We start from the raw sequence: 10,995 nt of genomic DNA, 5'->3' as shown, positions 1-10,995 counted from the left end.
GCATGGGATTATATAGCTCTCCTGGATCAATTAGGAGGGGGCATTTCCCCGTATCCCCCATGCTTGCTATATTCATGTCATAACTGCAACTGCAGAACTCTCTCTCTCTCTGTGCGTGCATGAAATACAGGTGTGTTAGATGGGAGAAGTAAACACAGCTGTGTCATCATCTCCACCAAACAGATCTTTTCACTATGCCTTGAATCTCTTTTTACATTGCATAGCTTCTTCTCCAACATAAGAACATTCACATATGGCAGCTAGTGTGACAGCCATCCTAACCTCCTAATGGGAGCAAAAAACCTTGTTCATTTCAAAACAATTGAGTCATTTAATGGAAGTAATATTTTTATTCTGGTGCTTCAGGAGCAGTATAGTTGCCCCCACCCCAATCTCCTGTGTCATTGGGGATTGCAATAAATAATGGCAGAGAGGTCATGCACACAATCAAAAACTGTGCTCTACCTGGGTTTGGGAGCTGTGTGTACTCCCAATTTTTGGTTGTGTGGAAGCAAGGTAAGAGGAAAACCTGAGTAGAAACGATTGTGTAGAAGAAAGGGGGGAGGAAAAGCTACCCAGGTTTTCCTCCTAGCTTGCTTCCACACAACTGAAAATTGGAAGCACACACAGCTCCCAAACCTGAATAGACCACAGTTTTTGATTGTGTGAATGACCTCGGGTTCTAGGAATATATGGGCCTGCTATCCTGACCTGTAATGTTTATTTTAGAAATACTCAGTGGTTGGCATTAACAAACAGGAGTTGACTAGTTCCTATGTTTGCTGTTGGGAAGGGTTCTCTTCCCATCCTCCATTCATTTGCTAATGACTCAAGAGCCTCCCCATCTCTGACAACTTTTTAAAAGTCTGTAAAGACTTATTTTTTCACACAAGCTTTTTAAGTTGATTGTGGTTTTAAATTGTTTTTAGGTTTTTATCTTCATCTTAATTTGTTTTATGTTGCTGTAAACTGCCCAGAGACAGAAGTTTGGAGTGGTCTAAAAATGTGATAAATAAATAAATATGATTATATGAGGATGCTTTATATTATATATCATACTATTTGGTGCATCCAACTTAGTATCATCTACTCTGACTGGCAAAGGCTCTCCAAAGTCTCAGGGAGATGTCTTATCCTTCCTTGGGATCTTCTGTAGGCAAATCATGTTTTCAGACTCTGAGCTTATTGCCACTTCAAAAGGAATGACCCTAGGGAAGGAAAGCAGGGGGCATCTTCCCCTGTATTATGTGGCTTGGCTTATTTGCTTGAGCCATCTGGAATGATTTCCTCTGCAGACCCTAGACATCTAATTAGGCTGTATCCATTTGAGTTTCTCTGTGCAGAACTGGGAAATGAATGGCTATAACTTAGGGAAGGAGATTGGATAAGATGGCCTTTCATTCCCTTTCTAGTGCTGCGACATTCTAGAAAGCTGTGTGGTATAGAGAGAGGAGGAAGTGAATGGTGTGCTTGGAAAGTACAAGAGAAGAGAATGATGGAACATCAGCCTGTCTCTGGCAAGTTGCCACAAGAAAGGAGGGCCTGAAAGCTTCTTTATATCATTGGACTATCATTCCAGTGATCATGATATATCATCCGTATATCACTGTTGTGTTAGAAAAGTTCCCAGCAGCCCAGGTTAGAAGTAGATGCTAACAAGATGCAAGAGAATTGTGTTTTATCTTGCGGAGCCTCCCCTCGAGACAGAGGCAGAGAAAAAATGCCCCTTGTTTAACAGCATGAGGGAGTGTTTTTAGTCCTGTCTGATAGCCGGTCATGAATCCCTTTTGGAGTATTCAGCACAAAAATCTGTATTCAAGTATGTTGTCAAACCAAATACAACATGCATAGAAAAGGTGTATTCTGAATATTAATCCTCAGTACCAGTCCATTGATACTCCTGCAAGGAGGATTGAAGGAGCTTTTGTGCTCTTTTTTTTATGACTTTTGCTTTTATTAGGATCTATCCAAAGTATAAAAAGCACACCAGTGACAATTTCAGCTATAAATATGGCATTCTGCCTATCTGGCAACACTGCCACTGATTTCACGGAATATGTAATATAATACGTGCATGGCTTAGAAAGCTTCCTCATTATCATTTGTGCAGTTTATTAGCCTTGCACAAGCACAACTGTACAACCACCTAAGCGCCTGCTCTCAGCAGTACATGGTGGTTGCAGGGAAATGTCTGCCTTCTTGGGACTCCCAGCCCATGGTGAGCTGGCTGTGTGCACCTGCCACCAGTTTTCAGTACCCTTTGGGATACATCATTCCCCCACCACTTTTCAGTGCGGGCTAAAAAAAGCCACAATTTCTATATATGGTGATGGATTATATATTTTAATTTAGAAGAGTATATCTTCATGTAATCAATTCTCTTGATAATTTTTGTACTACTTTTTGGTCTCTCTGAGTAATCATGCTATTACTTATATGTATATTGATCAGTTGTGGTGTGGTTTTTGTTGATGTTGTTGCCAAGGCCTATGGCTAAGGCACCTTACAAATGGCCATAATCCCCATAGCCGTCATGTACCCGAGCACTAAAAAGAAGAGGCCCTGACTTAGGGCAGCTGTGGGTTCTGTGAGATAGTTTGCCTGTCTAAATTAGAAAGTTGCCTAGAAAACGAACTACTCCCTTGCCTTCTAGTGGTGCAATTGTTACATGGGCTAGAGTACACTAATTACCTAATTTGTATTTATTGTCTCCATTGACCTTTGCATTATTTCCCATCTGTCACATTGTCCACCATTCCAAGAAAATTCTGTGTTGCATTTCTGTTTCATGCTGTGAACATGACTTATGTGCCCAACTCCCCAAATGGGAGGAAAGGAAAGCAAGGCCAGATTACTTCTGGAACGGATGCCAAAATTTCCCCAGTATATAGCCTGCTGTCCAAGCTGCAGTGCACCCAGTAACCAGGACATTCTGATCTATCTCTATATGTAACATGAGGAGAGGCATGTGGCTGTCAGTCCCTTGTAACACACACCCTATATATGTACTCTCCTCCTCAACTTTCTGTATCTTTATTTAGAATGTATACCTTGCCCTATCCAGTAAATGCTGGAGTCTGTTGGGCAACAGATAGTCAAGTACTTCCACAGCTAGGTCAAATCAACTGAGTTCCTTTTAAGATACATACTCTGCATCTGAATCAACCCTAAGATTTCTGACAATTTTAATGAGCACCTCTGAAGCATCTGTACGCTGACAAAGTAACTTTGCACAGGGCTATTATAAAGACTTCAGACAAGCACTGCTTCAGACAGAACTAAGAGCTCTTCACATTAGGCTGTTGTCCATGTGGCTCCAGGACCTGCCTGAGGCTGCACAAGTAGGAGGCTTATGAAGTAATGAGAGGATATGGTGTTGACTAGGAACCACAAGTCTGATATGCCTTAGCGTCAAATTCTTTCACCTAATTATGTGCTTGAGGTGTGCTTAAAAGTAGGGATGTGCACGGATCATTTGCTGCAGTTCAGTCCAAATTCGAACAGAATTTAAACCGAACTGCAGGTTCCCAAACCAGTTTGGTCAAACATACTGGCTAGGCCGGTCAGGTCAACAAACTGACTTGAACCAATTCAAAGTGGTTCACAATCGATCTACTCAAACTGGCCCAGTTCTAGGGATGTGCACGGAACTGGCTGGTCCGGTTCGCCAGGGAGTTGCTGGAGGCGGTGAGGAGGTCCGCGGAGATTCCCCTCCCTCCACCAGCTTTCTATATGCCCCCCTCCAGCTGGTTTGGCTGGCTCTTCAGCCGGTTTTTGGTCTTCCCTGCTTGGCATGGTGGCTCCAGCAACTCCCCGGAAGAGAGTAAGGTAAATATACTCTGTGTGTGTGTGTGTGTGTGTGTGTGTGTGTATATCTATATCTATATCTATATCTATATCTATATCTATATCTATATCTATATCTATATCTATATCTATATCTATCTATCTATCTATCTATCTATCTATCTATCTATCTATCTATATCTATATATCTCTCTCTATATATATATATATACGAGTCTCATTGTCTCATAACAGAAAAACATTTGCAACCCACCCAAACATTGGGGGGGGGTGTGTGTGTTCGGACCAGAGTTGGACCGAACGGGGTCGTTCGGTTTGACCCCGAACCATCAAACCGAACCTGTTCTATGTCGAACTGGCTTGACATCAAGCTGGTTTGCACATCCATACCCAGTTCACTGCGGACCAGTTAGGAATCAAACCAGTTATGCACATCCCTACTTAAAGCAAATGTGCCTCTTCTTTAACCAAAAGTAGTTGTGTGGGTGAAGTTCAGATCAGGACCACGGTACACAGGGAGAGAGGAGTCAGCACCTCCCCCCCATTACTGTTTTCCACTAAAAGCCTCCCCCAAAGCTCCTGTTTACACCTGAAGTGGCTATTTGCAGCAATAGCCATTTGGGGTGCAAATAATTTTTGAGGTAGGTATTTTTGATAGGAAACTGATGTGAGAGGAAAGAGTTTGCACACTGTGGTCCCAATCATTACTGCCTCCTCCTGCCACCCATAGTTTTTGATTAAATAAAAAGCAGCTCTGCTTTTAACCACACCTCTTAAGCAATTAGGAGAACATATTGAGGCTATTCCCACGATCACTGGAAAGCGGGCTAAGGGAGCTTAGCCCGCTTTCCAGTGATGGTGGGAACCACCATCCGAGCCCAGTGCTCCCAAGGCGGCTAGCCCGCCTAAAACACCCTCCCCTTAAATGAGGTTAACAGAGCAGGTTTTCCTGCTCGTGTACTGCTGCGGCACATGGCAACACATGATTAGACCCCTGACTAGGAGGCTACAAGCAGCCTCCCAGTATCGGGGATCCCCCCAGAATGCCCCATGCACTTGCACAGGGCATCCTGGGATTTCTGGGGGCTGAGTAGCCCCCAATCCTTGCAGCCCCCACCAGCTCCATGACAGAGCCAGTAGTCACGTTGATGGCCGATCTGGCCGCCCAGAGCTGCATGACTGCTTGTCTGCAACAAGAACCCTCCTAGGCTGTACACACGAGTCTCATTGTTTGACCTCTAAAGAAGCCAACAGGAGATTTTGTTGTGGTTTGGTTGGTTTTACATATAAATATGCAAGTTGTTTGGTGATAAATGTAAATGGATGCTTCCAAATACATAATACTGTTGGACACTCCCAATCCCACTGCTCTAGATGGTGACATTCCAGGAGTGCAGTGTTGCTTGAATTCTGATGTCCATTGGAGGAGGGAAGCCTGTAGGCTTATGGTGTCTTTGTAATATTTGGCTTATTTACAAATACGCATGATGAGTATTATTAGATGGAGTTGGAAAAGTAGCAGAGCACTCCAATAGATAAGGAACAGGTTACATCCATTCCCACAGAGCAGAGCCCTGAACTCTAAAGGGCCCCAGCTTTCATATGAGTGTTGTATACAAGAACACTAGATACAGTAGAGAGGTCCACAAAATACTTTTATTGAGCAGTTCCCACAATACATAACAAACCCAGTTAGAGCTGAGCGAGCCTCCCTTCTGCTGCTTCCTGCCATTTTAAAATACTGACTTCCTTCAGCTGGCTGACACTTCTAAACCACTTAAAGAAACAGTATTATCTTAAAACCACATACACCACAATTAGCTTGTGCATTTCAGGCTCTCCAAAGATCCCTAGCTTGCAACTGCTTCTCATTTCACATACAGCTCTGGAGCGGTCAGGCAGAGAGGGGTTACCAAGAGTGACCTTTACCAGCCTCTCTCATCAGGTCTAAGATGCTTTTCAAACACTGCTTATGACTTCTCCTTCCGGATGCAGCAGAGCCATTAACAGAGCCATTCAGGAACATCCTTTGGCATATTGGCCAGTTATTTGTTTAACAGCAGCCCCATTCAGACACTGTGTTGTGTGTCATCCAGGTGTCTGTACAAATATACTTGAATGATTCTACATAGGTTCATTTTAAAGGCGAAACTCTCAAATGCAGGGTGCAGATAGGGATTGTACTGCTGTACATAACTTTTGAATAACTTTATGTGCATATAGATGTGTACATCTGTATATGGTACACAGCTTGGTATGTGCATTGACCATAACATGTGCATAGGGCTAAAAAGTTGGCCAGGTCTGAGTCTGGCCATGAATGCAGACTTACTGCTATTAAAAATCAAACAAAAACCCTTATTTTGCTCAAATAAAATTCTTTAGATGAAAAAATCATTTTTAATCATTTGCACCTCAGAATTTAAAACTGTCTGAAGATGTGAGCAGCCAGTCCAAGTAGGAACACTGACTGATAATTACCATATCATCAACCTCATTTATCAAGCCTGCAAGTGAACCCATTTGTGCTACTTCCATTGTTTCAAAATATTCTGCCTTCAAAATAATATCCTTTAAGATGACATGGTGCAAGCTGGACACTGAGCTGCATTTTCTGGCTTTATTGGCTTATGGGTAGATAGTGGGAAGTAGCATCTTTGGGAAAACAGAACTTGTCAGCTAACTGAATTGGGCTTGTGTAGGGGGAAACGGATGTTATATTAATATTTACCAACCTAGTATTTACTGATTCCAACACACTAATTATTACAGGGGAGGCAGATCTATGTATTCTGTGTATATTAATATTTCTCCTCATTTAAAAATCCAGCTTGTCATATGACCTTGTGGAAGAAGGGGGATTCTTAGTTATTACACAGTTTCTGTATTTCCCGAGTGAACGTGCTATTATTTTGTATCTTCTTGTAGTAGCACCATTCTACTGAGGTTTCTTGCTGGTGGGCGGTACTTTGTTTCACACACACTCCCCCAGAGCAAGCAGCATTGTGGCCGCCTGTGGTTGGGTCCTTCTGGGAGGTGGGGTAGAACTTCAAGGGCCATTCGTCCAGCACTCTCCCTCCCAAAGTCAGTCCTGTGTAGGTGAGCTTCCCCTCCCTCCCTCCCCAGTTATAGAACAAGCTCTGGCTGGTCGTCCTTTTGGAGGCCAGGTAGGAATTCTTTGCATTTCACCTGATTGGCCATGTGTGGAGTTTTGTTTTTTTCCACCTACTTTGTTCTGTAACCCTTGAAGCTTATAGTTAGCTAGGACAGGCAGGGGCAGTGTGGGAAGGGGTATTCAGTGGGTGTTGGGGGTTTACACTGGTGAATATCCTGGTGCTATTTAAATCCAGGTAGTATGCAATCTGTCCTTAGAGGCTTCGTGGCTCCGGATCTATGTTTCACACTCTCACCTGCTTTGAGGACTTTACAACTTCAATTAGGTTATGCAGCCTGGAAGCGTGAAGTCCATTAAAGGGCCACGACCCTTTGGGTTGGCCATGAGGCACAGGTATCAGCACTGATCTGATGCCAGGTTCTGATCCAGGGTATGTCACCTGTTTGGCTGGGGGAAGGGCTACGTTGTCCAATCTCAGCATAGGTTAGTCCTGCACTGCCTGGGGTGGATTTTTCTAGCAGCAAAATCCAATTTGAATTTATCAATAAAGTTGTGGCCCTTTCATCCAAGTCTTGCTTCCAGTGTGTTTTTGGGTGCCGTGCTGGTGGGTGTGGAACAATGCTCAGTGTGTCTTCTGGAACAAAAACACTGGAACCCACAATGCTTACTGAACCACCCATTTCTGTTCTTTCAGAAGATTTGGCATCATTGGACATTTGTTTCCTCCAAACTATTTCTCAGATGTAGTACTTCTTTCCTAAAAGATTTTATTTACATTTGTATTGTATTTACAGTTGTATTTACATTTACCCATCATCATCTAGCCCAGGGATTCTCAACATGTGGGTCCCCAGATGTAATTGAACTTCAACTCCCATAATCCCCAACCAAAGGCCACTGGGGCTGGGGATTATGGGAGTTGAAGTCCAATAACATCTGGGGACCCACATGTTGAGAAACCCTGATCTAGCCCACCACATACGTTGTATCCCTGGTATCATTAATCGTTGCTACCCCCATCACTGAGAACTGTGGTGATCAGAACACTGTATGCATTTCTTGTCCTTCGAGTGAGTTAGAGGTGGCATTAGCAAGATCACTTTTTCTGTCCTACTATTCCTGTGTCTTGATTAAGGAAGAGCTTAGTGTTTATCTTTTCTTCCTGCTTTTCACAGCTAAGCTGTTCATCTCTCTGGCTGGATCTTCCCCCAGCTCTCTGTTTATCAATTTATCTGTTTGTCTGTCTTGCCTTTCCCCTTATTTCCTGTGACGGAATCTGTCTTGTTCTCCCTTGTTCTCAGCCATGTCTTTAAATCTATGAAATGGTTTTCAGTTGTCAGCTTCATGTCTACATTTCTGGCAACAGCACATTCCTATCCTACTCCTCTCTCTCCACTCCCCCCAGCCATGCCCATCCCTCCTCCCATGTCGTGGATGTGGTGTGAGGATGCTGACAAGCTGTAACACAGGTAATTTATCTCATCATACAGACAGCTGTGCCAAGAGAGGAATAGGGACAGAAGTTGGGAGGGAGGTGCCACCAGGGAGTTGCACTGTGGAGATAAGGTTGCTTGGTAGGTTTGCTAGGGCAGATACTTAACAGGAATAAAACCTGCTCAGAGTGGCTGGGGAAGGTGCAAAAATACCCCTTATAGATACAGACAGATGACCTGGTGTTTGTTGAATGACTGTTCACAGTTCCACTGAGTGCTGCAAAGCCATAGCCACAGCTCAGGAGCAGGGGCAGACCTGGCCGGCTGGCTGGTGGAGAGCTGTGGCAAACTGGGGCACTGACTGAAAATGCACTAATCCCAGAAGTTGAAGGTGGAGCATCTGGTTGTCATCAAGGATTCACTTCTCCCTCCTTGAGCCACCCCTGGCAAATGTGTGGGCTGCTCCAGCAGTTCTGTGTTTCGCTGTATGTATCTGTGTGCGCTGCAATCCAGGCAAGGTCAAGCCACGGAAGGGTTAGGAAGGGGGCTGCTTTGTGATAACAGTAATTCAAATGGGATGATGGAGTGCATAGCTGGTAGCCAAGGGAAGTCAATCGCTTTCATATCAGAGATAATAAATGCTGCAGGAACTGGGAGAGGAGTCCATATGCATAGCATTATTATGCGCCTCTTTATAAATAAAGGAAATATATTTTTCGCTCTTTAATGACCTTCAAATTAACAGCTCTTTGAAAGCACTTATGTATATTTAATTTGAAATGGTGCTGAAAGCCTGAGTGGGAATCGCAGCGAAAGCAGCAGGCAGCCGGTTTTTAAATAAGAGTAAACTCAGGCCATTATTTCTCAGCCTGTCAGCTTTCCCCGGATTTAATGTAACAATTTTTAAAAGAGAAAACCTTTTCTTCCCTCTTTTGTGCTCTAAAGCTCTCCAGGATCCTACTTTGTAGGCAACAGCAGCAACCTTGGACTGTATTTAATTGTTTTCTGCTTTTTTCTTCTTCTTAATCATGTTTCTAGAGTAACAGCTTTTACTTATGGGTCACTCTTAGGAATACAAAGGATTAGGCTCCCTTATGATCTGGGTAATATGCTAGTTTGTGGTTGCTAATGTAGCTGTAGTTGTATCATCATAGAGTTGTTTCCTGCCTCAAACTGTGCAACTAGGCTGGTATATGACATCCATGATCTATACCGTAAGTCATAAAGTGCATTATACTGTGGATTTTTATATCATCATGCCCATGCTGCAAAGAGGTGGTCCAGAGAGCCTCACACATGCAGGAGCTTGTATCTGTGAACAGAAATACTCTGTATATGCATAGTCATGTGACTGTGTCCATAGTGCATTTCTTCTCACAAGTAAAAAAAGGAAGCTCCTTTATGCATGATGCTCAGGAACGTATATAACATTTGTGACGGAAATGTCACAAGAAACAGCAGGATATCCATAAATGTAAATGTAGAGACCAATAATACATTTTCACACATCTCTACGGTTTTAAATGTCTTGAAAGGAAAATAATAATAATCAGCAGGTATATGTATATGAGGCCATGTGTAAATTGCTGTTTACTTTTACTTTTGGATAATTAGTATTTATGCTCATGGAGTTTCTTCCCCAGTACACTACAAATAATTTCATGGATTGTAAGCAAGCAAATGTTTTGTAGCAACTGAACAAACACAGAGCCTTTAACATTATTCCATGGCCCCATAAGGTCAGGCCATGAAGTAAATAGGAATCAAAGCAAAGTTCTCCTGGGGTACAAACCCCAGCCTCAAACTTTAAAAGAGACCCCTCTTCCTGGCAACTCATTGACTGGCATCTGTCAAGCTTTTAGACTGCAATAAAGAGGTGGGATTTCGAGAAGAGCTCAATTATGGGTATAATTAGCTTCCCATTTAAGCTAAATATAAATCTACAGCCAAAGATTGATTGAATCCATAAGTGAATTTCAGGCCTCCTCAGTTCACCAACTTCTGTGTACTTGCCTTCTCTACATCTTCTCTCTCCCAGATTCTCCTCCTTTCTCAGACGTTTCCTTCTGGTCTTCTCATTTCCTACCTTCTTCCAAACCCCCTTTTCTAAATTAATCCTTCATTCATCTGGACTTTACCTACACCTTTTTTAAAAAAAGCTAAGTACTATGCCTTTCAGCCTTCTGCCTCTTCTGATCCCTACATCCTCGGCTTCTCCTTCACTAGGCAGTGCTGTGACATCAGAGCAGTTCAGCCATACTCACTAAGGCCTCAGCAAAAAAAAAAAAAAAAAGCATTCACCATTGGTACATTTTAACATTGTGTCATGCTACTCAGCTGGCTCTGCCCAACATAGTTTCAGAGAATTACTTTTCTTTTAGAACTTTGAGGACTGCAGGTGTGGATCTGAAGGTGAGTCTGTGATCCAGCACCTGTGAAGCTGGAAAAATATTACAGACAAGAGCATTCAGGAATATTTCTCTAGACCACACCAGCAACAGCTGTTATGAATTATGGAACATAGGAAGCTGCCATATACTGAGTCAGACCATAGGTTTATCTAGCTCAGTAGTGTCTACACAGACCGGCAGCGGCTTTTCCAAGGTTGTAGGCAGGAATCTCTCTCAGCCCTATTTTGAA

At 43.0% G+C, this 10,995-nt stretch overlaps 1 protein-coding gene across 7 annotated transcripts in view; it reads left to right on the top strand.

The window, feature by feature from the left end:
* The window catches only part of EPHB1 (EPH receptor B1), a 482,626-nt gene that overhangs the window by 444,247 nt on the left and 27,384 nt on the right, over positions 1-10,995 (top strand). The gene's annotated exons all lie outside the window — the stretch shown is intronic.

The sequence above is a fragment of the Hemicordylus capensis genome, chromosome 3 (genome assembly GCF_027244095.1).
Source record: "Hemicordylus capensis ecotype Gifberg chromosome 3, rHemCap1.1.pri, whole genome shotgun sequence".
Lineage (NCBI taxonomy): Eukaryota > Metazoa > Chordata > Lepidosauria > Squamata > Cordylidae > Hemicordylus > Hemicordylus capensis.
The sequence above is the reverse complement of the archived record's forward strand: the minus strand, read 5'-3'. Positions and strand labels throughout refer to the sequence as shown.